Below are 21,730 nucleotides of genomic sequence, written 5' to 3' on the forward strand. Positions count from 1 at the left end.
TTCACCCTTGTTGTTGATCTGGAAAGCACTTTCCCGACTTGTGTCTTTGGCCACCCCACTGCCTCTTAATAACTGTTGTGGTGCTGCAGTTCCCCCCACCTCTGCACTGCTGTCCTCGCTCTGCATGTCACCTTCCCAGTTTGGGTCAGTGACTTCATCCTCCACCACCTTGTCTTCCACTTCCGCACCCTGATCCACCTCCTGACTTGCTAACTTAACAACATCACTTGATGGCAACTGTGTCTCATCATCATCCACCTCTTGTGACAGTAATTGCCTTTTTCCACTGTAGCATTCTTGTGACTGTGGCTGCATGTCGCTGCATGCTATCTCCTCATGTCCCGCTTGAAACAAGCAATGCAAGAGACCAGAATCTCTAAATGGAAATGTGAACAGCTCTTCAGAGTGTCCAAGTGTGAAATCACTTGTCTCCAGGCACTCAACCTGGTGGGAGGAAGGAGGATCAGGGTGAGGTTTATGTGGTCCAGAATTACGGCTACTGAGAATGGACCATGTGGAAGACAGGGTGGTGCTGACAAAGTGACTGGAAGCAATATTTGCTACCCATCCAACAACCTTTTCACACTGGTCTAGGTTCAATAGTGGTGTTCCACGCCCCCTTCAAAGTAGGACAGGAAGCTAGGTTGACATAATGTGTGTGTTGTTGTGCTTCCACAGCAGGCACAACTTCACCTTGCCCACATTCTCACCATCAGCATCACATCCCCTCCCCTGTCCTTTACCACGCGCATTGCCTATTTTAAATTGCACATGATATATCCCTGTTGTGAAAATTTTGCAGAATTAGTATAGCAGTAAAATTTGCACACCTCAGATGGACTTGTTACACTGCAGTAGCAATATAGCGATGCTCTTGACAACCAACCAAGTCTGACTGTATGCTTTTGATGCACCCAACTGGCGCAATATAGATGGCATATAATATTACCCTGCTGAAAAAGCTTTGCAACTTAGGAAGATTTGCCCACCTCAGATGGACTTGTTACACTGCAGTAGCAATATACTGTATTGATGCTATTGCTAACCAACCTAGTCTGGCTGTATGTTTTTGATGTACAAATGGCACAGTATAAATGCTGTATAATATTTCCCTTCTCAGAACAATCTGCAGGATTGAGAACAAAAAGAATATTAGTAGCCATGAGAAGGGCTTTTGCTATGAGCTGCAGCAGAAAGGATGTGCAATTAACCCTATCCTGTCCTACACTATCCTTTTGGCACAATCTCTCCCTAAGTATTGATAACAGCAGAATTAATATTGATAATAATTAGCCCTAATAAGGGCTGTTGTTGCAGTTAAAATAAATATTAATGGTGTCTAATCACTTCCTATACGCAGCTAAAAGTCTCTCCCCATGCCAGCAGCACTTCTCCTTACTGTGCCTCTTTCTGTTGGTAGACTGGGCCGAGCATGCAGTCCCAGATCTTATATACACAAAGGCTATGGCATTACAGTGACTGGAAGCAGGGCCAGCGTCAGCACCTGGTGTACCTGGGCAAGTGCCGGGGCCCTGGCGAGACGGGGGCCCATTCAGGGCCGGCGTTAGGGGCAGGCAGCTGCCTGGGGCCCCCGCTCCCCCGGGGCCCTCAGCTAGCGGCACATCACGCAGCTGCTATGGGGCCTCTGTGAGGCAGGAGGGCCCGCCTGTCACCAGCGCCAACTCCCCAGCTGCCGCATTGAACTATACCGGCGTCTGCCGGTAAAGTTCAAAGCAAATGATGGAGGAGAGAGCGTCACCTGATGCTCCCTCTACCATCATTCCCCACTATGCCTCTGACACTGCCACTGCGGGTGCACGATGATGTCATCGCGCACTCGCTGTGTGTCAGGCAGAGCAGCGGCAGCCGCCGAGACCGAAGCAGGGAGCAGCGCGGGCACATTGAGAGGTGAGGAATGTTTTTTTTTGTAACTATAACAGTGAGTACTGGACTATGGGGCCATTCTTGGGGGGAGGGGAGGCTGTGCTGTATACTACATGTCTGTGCTATATACTACATGGCTGTGTTATATACTACGTGGGCCGTGCTATATACTATATGGGCAGTTATATGCTACGTGGGCTGTGCTATATACTACATGGCTGTGTTATATACTAAGTGGGCTGTGCTGTATACTATATGGGCTGTTATATGCTACGTGGGCTGTGCTATATACTACATGGCTGTTCTATATACTACGTGGGCCGTGTTATATACTATATGGGCTGTTATATGCTACATGGGCTGTGCTATATACTACATGGCTGTTCTATATACTACGTGGGCCGTGTTATATACTACGTGGGCTGTTATATGCTACGTGGGCTGTGCTATATACTACATGGCTGTTCTATATACTACATGGGCCGTGTTATATACTACATGGGCTGTGTTATATACTATATGGGCTGTTATATGCTACGTGGGCTGTGCTATATACTACGTGGCTGTGTTATATTCTACGTGGGCTGTTATATACTACATGGCTGTGTTATATGCTATGTGGCTGTGTTATATACTACATGGGCTGTGTTATATACTACATGGCTAGTGTATGTGCGATCATGAATCGTGGTATGTGTTAAAGAGGGGGCCCACTGAGACTCTTTCGCCCGGGGCCCTCAAAAACCTGGAGCCGGCCCTGACTGGAAGGCAATGTTGCATGTTTATTGGCTGTCTAACAAGCGCCAAACATGCGGGACAGGGACTCGAGCTTGCGCAAGCATTAAAAAATATTTGCCTAGTAACGAGCATCTCGAGCACACTGCTGCTCGAGCAAGTAATGAGCAGTGACGAGCACACTTGCTCATCACTACTAGTGAGTAGTGTTGAGCGATACCGTCCGATACTTGAAAGTATCGGTATCGGAAAGTATCGGCCGATACCGGCAAAGTATCGGATCTAATCCGATACCGATACCCGATACCAATACAAGTCAATGGGACTCATGTATCGGACGGTATTCCTGATGGTTCCCAGGGTCTGAAGGAGAGGAAACTCTCCTTCAGGCCCTGGGAACCATATTAATGTGTAAAATAAAGAATTAAAATAAAAAATATTGCTATACTCACCTCTCCGACGCAGCCTGCACCTTACCGAGGGAACCGGCAGCGTTGTTTGCTTAAAATTCGCGCTTTAACTTCCTTACGCGAAGTCCCGGCTTGTGATTGGTCGCGCGCCGCCCATGTGACCGCGACGCAACCAATCACAGCAAGCCGTGACGTAATTTCAGGTCCTTCAGGATTTTAAAATTACGTTCCGGCGTTGTGATTGGTTGCGTCGCAGTCACATGGGCGACGCGACCAATCACAAGCCGTGACGTCACGGGAGGCTGGACACGCGCGCATTTTAAAATGCGCGCATCTCCTGCCTTCCGTGACGTCACGGCTTGTGATTGGTCGCGTCGCCCATGTGACTGCGACGCAACCAATCACAACGCCGGAACGTAATTTTAAAATCCTGAAGGACCTGAAATTACGTCACGGCTTGCTGTGATTGGTTGCGTCGCGGTCACATGGGCGACGCGACCAATCACAAGCCGTGACGTCACGGGAGGCAGGAGACGCGCTCATTTTAAAATGTGCGCGTGTCCAGCCTCCCGTGACGTCACGGCTTGTGATTGGTCGCGTCGCCCATGTGACTGCGACGCAACCAATCACAACGCCGGAACGTAATTTTAAAATCCTGAAGGACCTGAAATTACGTCACGGCTTGCTGTGATTGGTTGCGTCGCGGTCACATGGGCGGCGCGCGACCAATCACAAGCCGGGACTTCGCGTAAGGAAGTTAAAGCGCGAATTTTAAGCAAACAACGCTGCCGGTTCCCTCGGTAAGGTGCAGGCTGCGTCGGAGAGGTGAGTATAGCAATATTTTTTATTTTAATTCTTTATTTTACACATTAATGTTGTTTCGATACCGATACCCGATACCACAAAAGTATCGGATCTCGGTATCGGAATTCCGATACAGCAAATATCGGCCGATACCCGATACTTGCGGTATCGGAATGCTCAACACTACTAGTGAGTAATAAAAAAAGCAAAACTAGAAACAATTAAAAACCATTTGCAGCCTTTCCACAGCAAGTAAATTATGATGATGACAATTGGAAGCATATATGTAGCTAAACATTGCACCACCCAAAAATCACTATAAGACCTCATTCACATGTTTGCAAATGTTAATACTTCGTTCACATGTTAAACATTGCACCACCCAAAAAATTACTATAAGACCTCATTCACACATCAGCAACCGACCAGCAATCTGTATCAGTGTCTGCATGTCAAAACCAGGAGTGAAAGCCACAGAGAAAGAAACCTGCTCTGTGTCCTGGAGACACTCCAGGCCCCAGCACACAAACACCAACAAAAACTTGACCAAAACCACAGACGTGTGGGTGGTGCAATATTTAACTTGTGAACGAGGTATTAACATTTGCTAACATGTGAATGAGGTCTTATAGTGATTTTTGGGTTGTGCAATGTTTAGTCACATATGTGCTTCCAATTGTCATCATCAAGATTTACTTGCTCTGGTTAGGGTTCTAAGGGTTTTAAATAGTTTCTATTTTTTCTAGTTTTACTTTTTTATTATTCGCTATGACTAATGGCGGCTACATGCCAGAAACGCGTCAGCTGATTCTATGGCATATAAGCAATAATACAACATGCTGTTTTTTTAATCAAGATGGAATTAAATTTGAATGTTTTTATATAAGGAATTGGGATGTGCGGTTTTCTCTACTTTTTCCATTAATCCAGTTGAGGGTCTGCAAATTTAAACAGCGATCCCACATCCTGAGACCAGTTTATTTCAATATCAGTAACAGCAAGCTTATATTTTTTTTATTTTCATATATGAAATTGGGTGCTATTGTGCTGGACGGTGAGCACTGGGCTTTCATCCTGTCAGTAGCTGAGCAGACGATGTGGTTAGAACGTAGACATCCTGCGGTTTTGTCAGATGTAAAGTTGAACACATTTTTTTGCAAAGAAGTTACAACTGTCAGGAGCTATTTTAAGCTAAATCTGCTATGGCGCCCCCGCTTCTATTTACTCCAGGACTGATTAATTTATCTACATACCATATAATTAAGCTAACTGTGGTGTACACATCTAAAACCAGGTAGCTGTTAGCAAGGCCTCGTTACACAAAATTAAAATATATTTTTACCTCCATATAAGTCACTGGATGAACCAAGCATAAAAAAATAAGTGACAATTTATATAAACTACGTAATTATAGTAAAGTATGAAATCATTTAGAGAGCCCAAATTGTATCATATAGATTGTTTATCGTAGACACTTCACTCATTGACTTGATCCCAGTGGTAGACCTCTCAAGTCTCATATATGGTTTCTAAATCTCTTCCTGAAGGTTCAGGTTATGGAGAAACGATTGGGTTAAATTTGTGCTGCCGTGTGGAAAGGATGAATAATGCCAATCTGTGTAGAGGTGGTTTATTAGCCATCGCGTTTCGGAGTATACATACTTCTCCTTCAGGACAACCACAATAAAAACTCCTGAAGGTTGAGACACATTAGTTTTACAGACCTCAACGTAATGAAGTGAAGAGGCTCTATCCCACCATTGGAGATTCTATACAGGCCTCACCATTCCACTGGACTTAACGAATAGGTTGTATCCTGTTATTAGAGTTTGAGAACAGTCAAGAAAAGTTAGATCAGGAACAGGATCACTATAACAATATCAATAACAGGGAAGAAGAGAGCCAGGAGCGAGACATCTTAATAATCTATCCGAGTTCATCTGCAATGAGCTTCCTCAAAAAGGTCACCGGACCCAATGACATTAGGAGAGACCAGTGGCCATTACATTCCACCACTGAAGACAGAAGGAGAAGAGCAACAGCTGCATGGGTTGACAACGTCTAGAGGCAGCTTGGAGTGAGAGGAAGGAGCATCAGGTTGCTAATCAACCCACTTTAACCAATGACCGAGACCCTCGAGAATGGACAGGTGAGTATCACAGAGTACCACTAAACCAAGGTCCCTCTAATAACAGGTAAAGGTATGAACATTGCTTCCCATTGTCTGAGAAACTAGAGAAGGTTCAGTGTGTTACAATGGGGTATACAGAATGATGTGTCTGGTTGGATGCTCTATCTACAGCCATAATTGAACAGGATAGGCTTGCGGTTAGAATGTGAATGTCATAGAAAGGGGGCCTGGTTTATAAAGGACAAAAATTGAGTGTGCAGAGACTAGCCCTACATTCACAGGGTGGATCCTTTATCATGGATGGTGGCTGTGCCCACTGCCTAGTACTATAAAAAATGTAAATGTATGTGGGTGACATTAATGATACCGGATGGTAATATATCCTGTTATGTTGAAATAAATTGCAAGTGGTGGGGGGATTCGATTCTGCAATGCTGGCAAAAAAAATGCAATAAGAAGTGATCAAAATGTCGTTATTTACCAAAAAATTGCATCAATAATGCTCAGCATGCAAAAAATAGCCCTCAGACAGCTCCATCAATGGAAAAACTAAAATGTTTTGAGTCATAGAAAATGCAACACAAACAAATTGTTTTTTTTCCCAAATATCTCAATTTATTTATTTTTCACCACTATAATGAAAAAAAAATGAAAAAACAAAAAAGAACTCTACAATTTTGGCACATCCAGGACTTTTTGAGTTCCCAAGCTCACCAGCGCGGTTTTTTTTTCAGAATGTACCAAACTGTTGTCCTAGCCACTCCTAATGTTTCTGATATCTTTCTGATGGATTTCTTCTTTTTTTCAGCCTAATGATGGTCTGTTTCTCTTTCAGTGAGAAATTTGTTGACTACTTCTTGTGGGTTCACAGCAACAGCTTCCATGTGCAAATGCCACACCTGGAATTAGTTCCAGACCTTTTACCTGCTTACTTGATGATGGATTAATGAGTAGAGATGAGTGAGAGTGTTCAGAAAACATTGACCAATCTCAAATTCGGCACAAACGTAGCACATTCGGATTCGGATTCGCTTTCACGAACATTTTTACTCAAAGTCGGCAAAAGTCAGTCACAGTTCGGTAAATCATCGCCTTTCCACTAATGCTTTTGTTATTACTTTGGCAAGGATAGTGGTGCTGCATGAAGAGCGGGAGGGGGCAGGGGAATGAGTTTTATGATGGGAGGGGATGTGTCTAGGTCAGAAGAGCATGTGGAGAGGTTACAGCATTACAGCAGCGGTGTGTGCTTTTTTTTTCTTCCCGTAACTTTATGCGTGTTGATTCCGTCAACCAATCAGGGCGTGGAAACCATGCACAATGTAATGACACAAGGTGTGATAGGCTGTCGCAGTTATATGTCCCTGGCCATATAAAAAGCAGACATTTTGTTTTGCTGGCGCCATTTGCTCAGTGTCACAGTACAGAGAGGTCGCTTCTGCTCTAATGCTGCTGCTGAAATGGAACTTATCCTGTGTGAAATCGATATTCCAGCATCGAAGTAGAGTGTGCAAAAACTGTGTGAAACTCTCCGGAAGCCCCATTTGTCACTCCAAATCATTTGCGCTAAAACTGTGTTTCAGTGGCAAATCAGAAGGCCAGATTTCCACTTAAAATTTGTTAGGCCTAATATAGTGTTGCAGCCTGGAGGGCCAATTAGCTACTCCAAATCGTTTGTGCTAAATCTGTGTTTTAGTGGCAAATCAGAAGGTCAGTTTTCCACGTAAAAAAATTAGGCCTACTATAGTGGTGCAGCCACGAGTCCCAATTAGGTGCTCCAAATTGTTTGTGCTAAAACTGTGTTCCATTGGCAAATCAGAAGGACAGATTTCCACATAAAAATTGTTAGGCATAACAGTGTTGTTCAGGCACACTATCTAAGAAAATAAATAGTGATTGTTCATATAGTGACAGGTGACTGACAGCTGTGGGCCGAAAGTTGTGAAACAGCAGGTACAAGAGGGAAAGACTAAATACAACATAAGTAGGAAAAAGTGAGGTCATGGTGGAAGGGGGATAGGCTTGGCATTCAATGTGTACATGGGTTAGGTGTTAATGTGAATGAAAGCTCAACTGAACAAACACCGTCTCGTCCTATCCAAAGACCACTGACAACATCTGCTAGTGGCTGGCTTACTCAACTCCCTGTCTTTGGCAGCTGTACGCCTTGTAGATCAGGCTCAGAAAGAGTATGTGCTCCAGTGGATGGCAAGCGCTGCATTAAGTGACCTCTCCTCCTCTTCCTCCACTTTATCATCACACACAGTACAATCCTCAGAAGTGGCACCCTAATTACCTTTGTTTGCCCCGCGTCAAATATTTCCAAATGCCCAACTGACTGTGGGTAACTTCAGGTGGGCCAATTTGAAGAACTGTTCACACATTGTATTCCATGGACATCAGAGGTCTGCTCAGAAGAAGTACAGAATCCAGAGGAGGAAAGCACCTGCGCAGATGCCCAAACTGTTTTCATGTTGGATCCAGGGCCCGACGAAGTAGGGTCCTAGCAGAATCCAGACCCTCGTCACCAGACGTTAGCCACCAAGAATGGATGTGATCCTGATGAAACTCAGATACCAGAGGTACATGCAGATTGTACTGTGGCGTCAGGGCAGGAAGAGGAGAAGGGTGACTCTCAGGGTGAGAAGTGTGAGAACAGAGAGAATGACGATGAGGTTGTAGATCCCACCTGGTGTGAACCCAGAGGTATGCAGCTTCCCACACAGACACGAAGTGACACAACCACAATAAGCACTGCATCCTCAGCCCCAACTCTTCCTGTATCGGTTACACTTATATGTAAGTACCAATGAAAAGATATATTCTCGAATAAAGTGCAAAAGTGCCTTGTGTTGTTTAATAAGAATGTCATTACCCTAATGTGTTAATAATAATGAAATGAAAATTGCACGATCCATATAATTGACTTGCAATATCACTATATATGTTAAAAAAGTGGTGAAAAAGGAGGCAAGGTGCACTTATGACATTAAACACCATGGGGTGCATTACTGAATTGTGACATATAAGTAAAGACCATAAACAAAAAACGCAAAAAAAAATGCATGTGATAAATCATACATAAATGGGGCATATCACATAAATATGTTAACAAGTCCCATACATACATAGTCTTTATGTCCCAATGTATTTTACTTACATTGTGGATATCACGTAATCAATATAATTGATATGAAGTGTCCCAATGTGTATAACTGAGTTAAAAAAATTCACTATTGTACAGAGAACACCTCGGATTATCCTATAAATAGTACAATGGATACAACACATGGTTGGAAAAAACTAGAATGCATGAGAATAAGTCACACATAGTGATGAGCATTCCGATACTGCAAGTATCGGGTATCGGCTGATATTTGCGGTATCGGAATTCCGATACCGAGTTCTGATATTTTCATACATTTTTACATTTTTTTGGCCTTGCAGCGCCTTTTACGGCTGTCTGCACTGTCTGTGTGAGTGCACATCGCTCTGTAGTCTGTCGGCAGCCACAGCCGGTTGCAGTCAGCTCAGGGTGCGTGACTGCCTCATACCGTTCAATCCATTGTCCTTTTTTGCAATTAGTGCAGCCTGCTGCACATTTTTTCAAATATTTCCTATTAGTGGCTTTCCATCCGTATCCAGCTAAATTGTGGAAAAACACTACATAGGATTACATAGAGCAGCTTTTTTTGGCCTTGCAGAGCCATTTACGGCTGTCTGCACGGTCTCTGTGTGAGTGCACATCGCTCTGTAGTCTGTCTGCAGCCACAGCCGGTTGTAGTCAGCTCAGGGTGCGTGACTGCCTCATACCGTTCCATTGTCTGTTTCTCAATTAGTGCAGCCCGCTGCACATTTTTTCAAATGTATCCTATTAGTGGCTTTCCCTTTGTATCCTGCTAGATTGTGGAAAAACACTATATAGGATTACATAGAGGAGCTTGTTTTGGCCTTGCAGCGCCGTTCACGGCTGTCTACATGGTCTGTGTGTGAGTGCAGCTCACTCTGTAGTCAGTTCTGCAAAAAAAAAAAAAATTAAAAAAGTTCACCAAACACACCACTTTACAGTTGTGTAGGCCACATTAGCTCATATTAAAGTCTAGTCCACACTTTAGCAAATTAGTGTTTCTTATACCTGTTAGGAGCTGTTCAGGAATAAGCACACTAAGCCCTTAGTACTTTTCTGCTTATCTTTATCAGTGAACCAAGATGAAGAAGGCAGGGAGTAAGGCACGTGGGCGCGGAGCAGGGAGAGGACGTGGGGATTCTGTGCCTGCCGCGGGCACTGGTGACTCATCATCACCCAATTTCAGCAGGGAACAGTCCTTCATGCGCAGCTTTGTAGGAGATCGCCGCACACCGCTGCTGCGTGAAGAACAAATTGAAGCCGTTGTCGGATGGATGGCAGCTAACGCATCGACTTCAATTAGTGCCACATCCTCTCAGGCACAGAGCACTGGAGAGCACCCATCTGTCTCTTCACCACCTGCCAAATTGCCCAGGCAGTCAGGGAGCCCAGGACAGGAGCCATCTCTACTTCTGTTCTCTGAATCTCTTGGCTTGGAAACAGGGGGCCAGCCAAGCAGCATTAAAGAAATGGAAGAAGAGGCAGTATGCAGTGTCTCTCTGACTCTGAAGAGATGGGTGGGCCAGTGCCTCCGGTCACCACACCGCAGTACGCATCTGATGATGAGACTCAGGTGCCACTGTCATGCTTCTCAATGGCGAGAGAACATAGCCCAGCATATATGAGAACTAGCTCTTGGAAGATGGAAACTATACTGACCATGAACTAAACCTGCCGCACAACTAGAAGTGGCCGGGTAGCATGCCTACGTTTTTTATCCCTAGATGCCCAGCGCCAGCCGGAGAACTACCTAATCCTAGCAGAGGAAAAGACAGTCCTGGCTCACCTCTAGAGAAATTTTCCCAAAAGGCAGACAGAGGCCCCCACATATATTGGCGGTGATTTTAGATGAAATGACAAACGTAGTATGAAAATAGGTTTAGCAAAATCGAGGTCCGCTTACTAGATAGCATGAAGACAGAAAGGGCACTTTCATGGTCAGCAGAAAACCCTATCAAAACACCATCCAGAAATTACTTTAAGACTCTAGCATTAACTCATAACACCAGAGTGGCAATTTCCGCTCACAAGAGCTTTCCAGACACAGTAACGAAACAGCAGCTGTGAACAGGAACAAAATGCAAAAACACACAAGGACAAAAGTCCAACTTAGCTAGGAGTTGTCTAGTAGCAGGAACATGCACAGAAGGCTTCTGATTACATTGTTGACCGGCATGAAACTGACAGAGGAGCAAGGTTATATAGCGACTCCCACATCCTGATAGGAGCAGGTGAACAGAGGGGATGATGCACACAAGTACAATTCCACAAGTGGCCACCGGGGGAGCCCAGAATCCAATTTCACAACAGTACCCCCCCCTCAAGGAGGGGGCACCGAACCCTCACCAGAACCACCAGGGCGATCAGGATGAGCCCTATGAAAGGCACGGACAAGATCGGAGGCATGAACATCAGAGGCAGTGACCCAAGAATTATCCTCCTGACCGTATCCCTTCCATTTGACCAGATACTGGAGTTTCCGTCTGGAAACATGAGAGTCTAAGATCTTTTCCACAACGTACTCCAACTCACCCTCAACCAACACCGGAGCAGGAGGCTCAACGGAAGGCACAGCCGGTACCTCATACCTGCGCAACAATGACCGATGAAAAACATTATGAATCGAAAAGGATGCAGGGAGGTCCAAACGGAAGGACACAGGGTTAAGAATCTCCAATATCTTGTACGGGCCGATGAACCGAGGCTTAAACTTAGGAGAAGAAACCCTCATAGGGACAAAACGAGAAGACAACCACACCAAGTCCCCAACACAAAGCCGAGGACCAACACGACGACAGCGGTTGGCAAAAAGCTGAGTCTTCTCCTGGGACAACTTCAAATTGTCCACCACCTGCCCCCAAATCTGATGCAACCTCTCCACCACAGCATCCACTCCAGGACAATCCGAAGATTCCACTTGACCGGAGGAAAATCGAGGATGAAACCCCGAATTACAGAAAAACGGGGACACCAAGGTGGCAGAGCTGGCCCGATTATTGAGGGCGAACTCCGCCAAAGGCAAAAAAGCAACCCAATCATCCTGATCCGCAGACACAAAACACCTCAAATATGTCTCCAAGGTCTGATTAGTCCGCTCGGTCTGGCCATTAGTCTGAGGATGGAAAGCAGACGAAAAAGACAAATCTATGCCCATCCTAGCACAGAATGCCCGCCAAAATCTAGACACGAATTGGGTCCCTCTGTCAGAAACGATATTCTCCGGAATACCATGCAAACGAACAACATTTTGAAAAAACAGAGGAACCAACTCGGAAGAAGAAGGCAACTTAGGCAAGGGAACCAGATGGACCATTTTAGAGAAACGGTCACACACCACCCAGATGACAGACATCTTCTGAGAAACAGGCAGATCCGAAATAAAATCCATCGAGATGTGCGTCCAAGGCCTCTTCGGGATAGGCAAGGGTAACAACAATCCACTAGCCCGAGAACAACAAGGCTTGGCCCGAGCACAAACGTCACAAGACTGCACAAAGCCTCGCACATCTCGTGACAGGGAAGGCCACCAGAAGGACCTTGCCACCAAATCCCTGGTACCAAAGATTCCAGGATGACCTGCCAACGCAGAAGAATGAACCTCAGAGATGACTCTACTGGTCCAATCATCAGGAACAAACAGTCTACCAGGTGGGCAACGATCAGGTCTATCCGCCTGAAACTCCTGCAAGGCCCGCCGCAGGTCTGGAGAAACGGCAGACAATATCACTCCATCTTTAAGGATACCTGTGGGCTCAGAATTACCAGGGGAGTCAGGCTCAAAACTCCTAGAAAGGGCATCCGCCTTAACATTCTTAATGGCATCAGAGAGACCTTCTCTGAAAATCGCCGCCAGGGCGCACTCATTCCACTGAGTAAGCACAGACCATTTGCGGAATTTTTGGCAGTATATTTCAGCTTCATCTTGCCCCTGAGACAAGGACATCAAGGCCTTTTCCGCCTGAAGCTCTAAATGAGGTTCCTCATAAAGCAACCCCAAGGCCAGAAAAAACGCATCCACATTGAGCAACGCAGGATCCCCTGGTGCCAATGCAAAAGCCCAGTCCTGAGGGTCGCCCCGGAGCAAGGAAATTACAATCCTGACCTGCTGTGCAGGGTCTCCGGCAGAGCGAGACTTCAGGGACAAAAACAATTTGCAATTATTTTTAAAATTTTGAAAGTGAGATCTATTCCCCGAGAAGAATTCAGGCAAAGGAATTCTAGGCTCAGACATAGCTGCATGAACAACAAAATCTTGCAAATTTTGTACCTTTGTGGCGAGATTATTCAAACCTGTAGCTACACTCTGAAGATCCATTTGAAACAGGTGAACACAGAGCCATTCAAGGATTAGAAGGAGAGAAAGAGAGGAAGGCTGCAGCATAGGCAAACTAGCAAGTGATTCAATTAAGAGCACACTCAGAACTAGAGGAAAAAAAAAAAAAAAAAATTGTAGCAGACTTCTTTTTTCTCTCCTTTCTCAGCCAGTAATTTAACCCTTTTTTGGGCCGGTCAAACTGTCATGCTTCTCAATGGCGAGAGAACATAGCCCAGCATATATGAGAACTAGCTCTTGGAAGATGGAAACTATACTGACCATGAACTAAACCTGCCGCACAACTAGAAGTGGCCGGGTAGCATGCCTACGTTTTTTATCCCTAGATGCCCAGCGCCAGCCGGAGAACTACCTAATCCTAGCAGAGGAAAAGACAGTCCTGGCTCACCTCTAGAGAAATTTTCCCAAAAGGCAGACAGAGGCCCCCACATATATTGGCGGTGATTTTAGATGAAATGACAAACGTAGTATGAAAATAGGTTTAGCAAAATCGAGGTCCGCTTACTAGATAGCATGAAGACAGAAAGGGCACTTTCATGGTCAGCAGAAAACCCTATCAAAACACCATCCAGAAATTACTTTAAGACTCTAGCATTAACTCATAACACCAGAGTGGCAATTTCCGCTCACAAGAGCTTTCCAGACACAGTAACGAAACAGCAGCTGTGAACAGGAACAAAATGCAAAAACACACAAGGACAAAAGTCCAACTTAGCTAGGAGTTGTCTAGTAGCAGGAACATGCACAGAAGGCTTCTGATTACATTGTTGACCGGCATGAAACTGACAGAGGAGCAAGGTTATATAGCGACTCCCACATCCTGATAGGAGCAGGTGAACAGAGGGGATGATGCACACAAGTACAATTCCACAAGTGGCCACCGGGGGAGCCCAGAATCCAATTTCACAACATGCCACTTTCTGGTGCGTACTGTGCTGCCAAGACTACCCAGGAGAAGCAGTTGGTGGCAGAGGGTAGTGTAGATGATGAGGTCCTTGACCCATCGTGACGTGAGGTACAGGAAGGTGGTGGGAGCAGCTCTGAGGAAGAGATTCCCTAAACGGGCCAAAGAGGGAGAGGGAGGGGGAAGACTGTGGCTCCTGTAGCCTCCACTTCGGCACCCATTAGGAGCATGCCTCTTCCAAAAGCCAAAACGGGCGCTCCCAAGACTTGCAGTGCCTGGTCCTTTTTTGACACAGTTGCAGATGACATTTGCTTTGTCAAATGCAAGGTGTGTCATCAGAAAGTCAAAAAATGGAAAAATGTCAGCAACCTCAATACCACAAATATGTGGAAACATGTGCGGACCAAGCACGCGGTGGAGTTACAAAAACACACTGAAGACCTAGGCCAACCAACAACGGCACCTACCACCTCTTCAGCTCGTGTTGTTGCCTCTTCCTCCAGCTCACACACAGCTGGTTCGGATTCCTCACAGGATCGCCATGGAAGAACCTCTGGCACTGTTGTCCACAGACCCAGTGTAATTCCACCCACAGCACCACGTTCCCAGTCATCCTCACACTCCCAGCCCAGTCTACAGCCATCGGTAGCACAAACATGGGAGAAAAGGCGGCCTTTCTCGGCAAACCACCCCCGAGCACAGGCTCTGAATGCTGGCATTGCAAAACTACTGTCCCTTGAAATGCTGTCATTCAGGCTGATGGAGACTGACAGCTTCCGTAACTTGATGGCATTGGCAGTCCCACAATACAATGTGCCCAGCCGCTTTTATTTCAGCAGGCAAGCCGTCCCTGCCCTGCTCAAGCATGTGGAGGGACACATAAAACACGCACTACTGAATGCCGTCAGTAGCAAGGTCCACCTCACCACCGATGCGTGGACCAGTCACCATGGACAGGGGCGATACCTTTCCCTCACTGCCCATTGGGTTAATGTTGTTGAGCCGGGTACAGATCGTGCGAGTGGCGCAGGACGTGTTCTGCCAACTCCAAGGATTGCAGGAATCCAGTCTGTACACATTGACTCCTCCTCATACACAAGTTCCTCAGAATCATCGCTGCAGGAGCCGTCACAGTCCACCTCCACATGGACCCGTGTACGTTTACCTGTTACAATCGACATGAGCACAGCTGTGGCCAAACGTCAACAGGCCGTCTTGAAATTAATTTCTTTGGGGAATCGAAGCCACACAGCGCAGGAGCTCTGGAATGCCATCAAGCAGGAGAGCGACGTGTGGTTTGTGCCAGCGAATCTCCAGCCTGGCATGGTAGTGCGTGACAATAGCCAAAATCTGGTGGCAGCTCTTGCCCTAGGCAACCTCACTCACATCCCATGTCTGGCACATGTGCTCAACTTGGTCGTTCAGAGTTTTTTGAGGGACTATCCAGATCTTGATGCACTGCTGCACAAGGTCCACCGAGAGTGTGCTCACTTGCGGCGTTCCAGCATGGCAAGATCGCGCATTGCAGCTCTGCAGCGCCGATTCCACCTTCCAGAACATCGCATCATATGTGACCTACCCACCAGGTGGAATTCCACGTTACATATGTTGGAGCGGTTGTGTGAGCAGCAGCCAGCAGTAATGGAGTACCAGCTGCATCAGGCGCAAAGAAATCGCACTCCGCGCCGTTCAGACTTCACAGCCACTGAGTGGGCCACTATGAAGGACGTCTGCCAGGTTTTGCATTCCTTCGATGATTCCACGCGGATGGCGAGTGCAGATGATGCACTAGTCAGCATGACTGTACCCCTAATCTGCCTGCTTCAACAAACACTGCAAGCGCTAAGGGATGATGTTGTGGAAGAGGTGGAGGATGAGGAGTCACCACTTCCATCAGCTTCTGGACAGTCAGCGCTACGTGGTTCCTCACAAAGGCCTAGGCAGGGGACACTTTGTGAGGAGGATGAGGAGGAGTCAATGGAGGAGGAAGACATCGGTCCAGAGGAGGGAGTTACACAATTCTCCAGTAGTCAGTGTGTAGAGCGAGGGTGGGGTGATGCAGAGCAGGCAGAGATCATGCCTCAAGCAGGGGACAGCGTTTCTTGGCCAGTTGGCAGTCTGCAGCACATGGCTGATTACATGCTGCAGTGCCTGAGAAATGACCACCGCATTGCCCACATTCACAACACGGCTGATTATTGGGTGTACACCCTCCTAGATCCTCGCTACCGGGACAACTTACAAAGCCTCATAACACCGTTGAACCGGGAGCGTAAAATGCGGGAGTACCAAGACACACTGGTGAATTCCATCATCTTCTCCAGTCCAACTGAGAGCAGTGCTGCTAGTGCTTTACAAAGCAGCTCAGTGCGTCGAGGCAGTGGAGGAAGCTCTGCACAAAGAGGGAGCAGAAGCAGTGCCTCAGCACAAGGCAAGACCAGTATGGCCCAACTTTGGCACAGTTTTGTGTGCCCGCCACAGATGTCTACACCATCACAGACGGCTCCCGTCAGCAGGAGGCAACATTTCCGTCAGATGGTGACAGACTACATGTCTTGCCCTCTTACTGTACTCCCAGACGGCTCTTCCCCCTTCAAATTTTGGGTCTCTAAGCTGGATACATGGCCAGACCTAAGCCAGTATGCATTGGAGGTGCTGGCTTGCCCTGCTGCTAGTGTATTATTGGAACGCATCTTTAGTGCCGCAGGTGGTGTACTAACAGACCGTCGCATGCGACTATCCTCCGATAACATTGACCGGCTTACTTTTCTGAAAATGAACAAGGCCTGGATCTTGCAGGAATTTGCCACTCCTCTTCCAGATTAAATAATTGGTTGGCTACAGTATCCAGGTCTCCTGTTGCATTCATGTTTCTACCACCTGAACTGTAATTCCTGGGCTCCAACACCACCAGTTGATGCTCAGAAGTCCCGTCTGCACAGTCAACACTTGCTGCCGTGTTATTGGGGTTCAGTAACGTCAGCTGATCCCCAGCTGTGTATCTGGCAATGTGTCCTGCAACCGCCACGCTGACACAACAACTGAAATGTAAGGGAACCTGTCCCCCCCCAGGCGTTTTTTACTGAAAGAGCCATCTTGTGCAGCAGTAATGCTGCACAAGGAAAAGGTAGCTCTTTTAGTTTTGCTCCTTGCACACGCTGAACTTAACACTTATAAAATGTATCCCCTGATACCATAAAACCGTCCCGGAGGTGGGACTTTCCTTCGTAATGGGACGCAGCACAGCCGTCATCCCTACCCCCTTGGCGCCGTGCGCTGCCTCCTTAGCGTTGTTTGAATCTGTCCCGTAGCATGCGCTGTTTTGTTCAACCTTGGCCATGCGCAGTTAGCTCTGCCCCTCTTCTGACATCATTTGGTGTCAGGCGGACTGGGCCTGTGCGGCCGTGCTGCCCTAGATCCCGCCTCGTAGTCTCTTCTGATTTAATCATACTGCGGGCCTGGGATCCATGGGCATGCGCAGAGCATATCTTCACCTCAGGCTCTCACTTATCTCCCTCCACCTTCTTCAGACTGTGCGCCATCAGCTGATTCCTACTAGCATGCCACGGCCGTGACACCGCACAGTCTGAAGAAGCCGAAAGGAGGTGAGTGAGAGGCGAAGATATGCACTGCGCATGCCCATGGATCCCAGGCCCGCAGTGTGATTACATTAGATGACACTGCGAGGCGGGATCTCGGGCAGCGCGGCCGCACAGGCCCAGTCTGCCTGACACCAAATGATGTCAGAAGACGGGCAATGCAAACTGCTCAAGGCCAAGGTTGAACAAAACAGCGCAGGCTACGGGACAGATTCAAACAACGCTAAGGAGGCGGCGCACGGTGCCAAGGGGGTAGGAATAACGGCTGTGCTGCGTCCCATTATGAAAGAAAGTCCCACCTCCGGGATGGTTTCACTGTATCAGGGGACACATTTTATAAGTGTTTAGTTCTGCGTTTGCAAGGAGCATAATTAAAAGAGACACCTTTTTGTTGTGAATTTGCTTTTTGCTCCCTCTAGTGGTTACTAGTTTTTTGACTCTGGTTTTTCTGTCATTCCTTTTATCCGCACCTGGGTCGTTAGTTAGGGGTGTTGCTATATAAGCTCCCTGGACCTTCAGTTCTATGCCTGGCAACGTAGTTATCAGAGCTAGTCTGCTGTGCTCTTGTCTACTGATCCTGGTTCCAGTTATATCAGCTAAGTCTGCCTTTTGCTTTTTGCTATTTGTTTTGGTTTTGTATTTTTGTCCAGCTTGTTCCAAATCTATATCCTGACCTTTGCTGGAAGCTCTAGGGGGGCTGGTGTTCTCCCCCCGGACCGTTAGACGGTTCGGGGGTTCTTGAATTTCCAGTGTGGATTTTGATAGGGTTTTTGTTGACCATATAAGTTACCTTTCTTTATTCTGCTATCAGTAAGCGGGCCTCTCTGTGCTAAACCTGGTTCATTTCTGTGTTTGTCATTTCCTCTTACCTCACCGTCATTATTTGTGGGGGGCTTCTATCCAGCTTTGGGGTCCCCTTCTCTGGAGGCAAGAAAGGTCTTTGTTTTCCTCTACTAGGGGTAGCTAGATTCTCCGGCTGGCGCGTGTCATCTAGAATCAACGTAGGAATGATCCCCGGCTACTTCTAGTGTTGGCGTTAGGAGTAGATATATGGTCAACCCAGTTACCACTGCCCTATGAGCTGGATTTTTGTATTCTGCAGACTTCCACGTTCCTCTGAGACCCTCGCCATTGGGGTCACAACAGTTTGCCAGGCCAGTATTAAACGTTTAATGCATTGCAGAAGAGGGATTATAAGAAAGAAGATTCTGAGTTTTTTTTTTTTTCTTCTTCCCCTTTACCTCAGAGTGGCTATGCTTGCTGCAGACATGAATGTCCAGACCTTGATTACAAGTGTGGACCAGCTGGCTACTCGTGTGCAGGGCATACAAGACTATGTTATCAGAAATCCTAGGTCAGAACCTAAAATACCGATTCCTGAACTGTTTTCCGGAGACAGGTTTAAGTTTAGGAATTTCGTGAATAATTGTAAATTGTTTTTGTCCCTGAGACCCTGTTCATCTGGAGATTCTGCTCAGCAAGTAAAAATTGTGATTTCGTTCTTACGGGGCGACCCTCAGGATTGGGCTTTTTCGCTGGCGCCAGGAGATCCGGCATTGGCTGATCTTGATGCGTTTTTTCTGGCGCTCGGTTTACTTTATGAGGAACCCAATCTTGAGATTCAGGCAGAAAAGGCCTTGCTGGCTATGTCTCAGGGGCAGGACGAGGCTGAAGTGTATTGCCAAAAATTTCGGAAATGGTCCGTGCTGACACATTGGAACGAGTGTGCACTGGCCGCTAATTTTAGAAATGGCTTTTCTGAAGCCATTAAGAATGTTATGGTGGGTTTTCCCATTCCCACAGGTCTGAATGACACTATGGCACTGGCTATTCAAATTGACCGGCGGTTGCGGGAGCGCAAAACCGCAAATTCCCTCATGGTGTTGTCTGAACAGACACCTAATTCGGTGCAATGTGATAGAAAAACCGCAAATTCCCTCATGGTGTTGTCTGAACAGACACCTGATTTAATGCAATGTGATAGAATCCTGACTAGAAATGAGCGGAAAATTCATAGACGCCGGAATGGCTTGTGCTACTACTGTGGTGATTCTACACATGTTATCTCAGCATGCTCTAAACGTTTAGCTAAGGTTGTTAGTCCTGTCACCGTTGGTAATTTGCAACCTAAATTTATTCTGTCTGTAACTTTGATTTGCTCACTGTCATCTTATCCTGTCATGGCGTTTGTAGATTCAGGTGCTGCCCTGAGTCTCATGGATCTCTCATTTGCTAAGCGCTGTGGTTTTACTCTTGAACCATTAGAAAATCCTATTCCTCTTAGGGGTATTGATGCTACACCATTGGCAGCAAATAAACCGCAGTATTGGACACAGGTTACCATGTGCATGACTCCTGAACACCGCGAGGTGATACGTTTCCTGGTTTTACATAAAATGCATGATTTGGTTGTTTTAGGGCTGCCATGGTTACAGACCCATAATCCAGTCCTGGACTGGAAGGCAATGTCAGTCTCAAGTTGGGGCTGTTGTGGTATTCATGGGGATTCCCTGCCTGTGTCTATTGCTTCTTCTACGCCTTCGGAAGTTCCGGAGTATTTGTCTGATTATCAGGATGTCTTCAGTGAGTCTAAGTCCAATGCACTGCCTCCTCATAGGGACTGTGACTGTGCTATCGATTTGATCCCAGGCAGTAAATTTCCTAAGGGAAGACTGTTTAATCTGTCGGTACCTGAACATACCGCTATGCGTTCATATATCAAGGAGTCTCTGGAGAAAGGACATATTCGTCCGTCTTCGTCCCCTCTTGGTGCGGGATTCTTTTTTGTGGCAAAAAAGGACGGATCTTTGAGACCTTGTATTGATTATCGGCTTTTAAATAAGATCACTGTCAAATTTCAGTATCCTTTACCGCTGTTGTCTGACTTGTTTGCCCGGATTAAGGGTGCCAAGTGGTTCACCAAGATAGACCTTCGTGGTGCGTACAACCTTGTGCGCATTAAGCAAGGTGATGAATGGAAAACCGCATTCAATATGCCCGAAGGTCATTTTGAGTACTTGGTGATGCCTTTTGGGCTCTCCAATGCGCCTTCAGTTTTTCAGTCCTTTATGCATGACATTTTCCGGAAGTATCTGGATAAATTTTTGATTGTTTATCTGGATGATATTTTGGTTTTTTCTGATAATTGGGATTCGCATGTGGAGCAGGTCAGGTTGGTCTTTAAAATTTTGCGTGAAAATTCTTTGTTTGTCAAGGGCTCAAAGTGTCTCTTTGGTGTACAGAAGGTTCCCTTTTTGGGGTTCATTTTTTCCCCTTCTGCTGTGGAGATGGACCCAGTCAAGGTCCGAGCTATTCTTGATTGGACTCAGCCCTCGTCAGTTAAGAGTCTTCAGAAGTTCTTGGGCTTCGCTAACTTCTACCGTCGTTTTATCGCTAATTTTTCTAGCATTGTGAAACCTTTGACGGATATGACCAAGAAGGGCTCCGATGTAGCTAACTGGGCTCCTGCTGCCGTGGAGGCTTTCCAGGAGTTGAAACGCCGGTTTACTTCGGCGCCTGTTTTGTGCCAGCCTGACGTCTCACTTCCCTTCCAGGTTGAGGTGGATGCTTCGGAGATTGGGGCAGGGGCCGTTTTGTCGCAGAGAGGCCCTGGTTGCTCTGTTATGAAACCTTGTGCCTTTTTCTCTAGGAAGTTTTCGCCTGCCGAGCGAAATTATGATGTGGGCAATCGGGAGTTGTTGGCCATGAAATGGGCATTTGAGGAGTGGCGTCATTGGCTCGAGGGTGCTAAGCATCGTGTGGTGGTCTTGACTGATCACAAAAATCTGATGTATCTCGAGTCTGCT

The sequence above is a fragment of the Ranitomeya variabilis genome, chromosome 2 (assembly GCF_051348905.1).
Source record: "Ranitomeya variabilis isolate aRanVar5 chromosome 2, aRanVar5.hap1, whole genome shotgun sequence".
In the NCBI taxonomy this organism is placed as follows: domain Eukaryota; kingdom Metazoa; phylum Chordata; class Amphibia; order Anura; family Dendrobatidae; genus Ranitomeya; species Ranitomeya variabilis.